Source organism: Arachis duranensis, chromosome 7 (assembly GCF_000817695.3).
Source record: "Arachis duranensis cultivar V14167 chromosome 7, aradu.V14167.gnm2.J7QH, whole genome shotgun sequence".
NCBI classification, from domain to species: domain Eukaryota; kingdom Viridiplantae; phylum Streptophyta; class Magnoliopsida; order Fabales; family Fabaceae; genus Arachis; species Arachis duranensis.
Genome location: NC_029778.3, coordinates 42,559,056 through 42,559,330, shown reverse-complemented (window position 1 = coordinate 42,559,330; position 275 = coordinate 42,559,056).

The following is a 275-nucleotide window of genomic DNA, read 5'->3' as shown; positions in this document are numbered from 1 at the left end:
CCTATGCGGTTGTCAGTCGCACGGCTAATCGTCTGGAGGCATCACCCATGGCTGATGGCTACATCCCATCCTCGCAGTGAAAACTAATGCTCACGCACTCTGTCACAGTACGGCTAATCACTGGTTGGTTCCCTCCCCTGCTGGAATAAAATCCCTTGATTCTTTTGCGTCTGTCACTAATGCCCAGCAGGTTGCAAGTTTGAAGCACGTCACAGTCATTCATTACCGGAATCCTACTCGGAATACCACAGACAAGGTTAGACTTTCCGGATTCT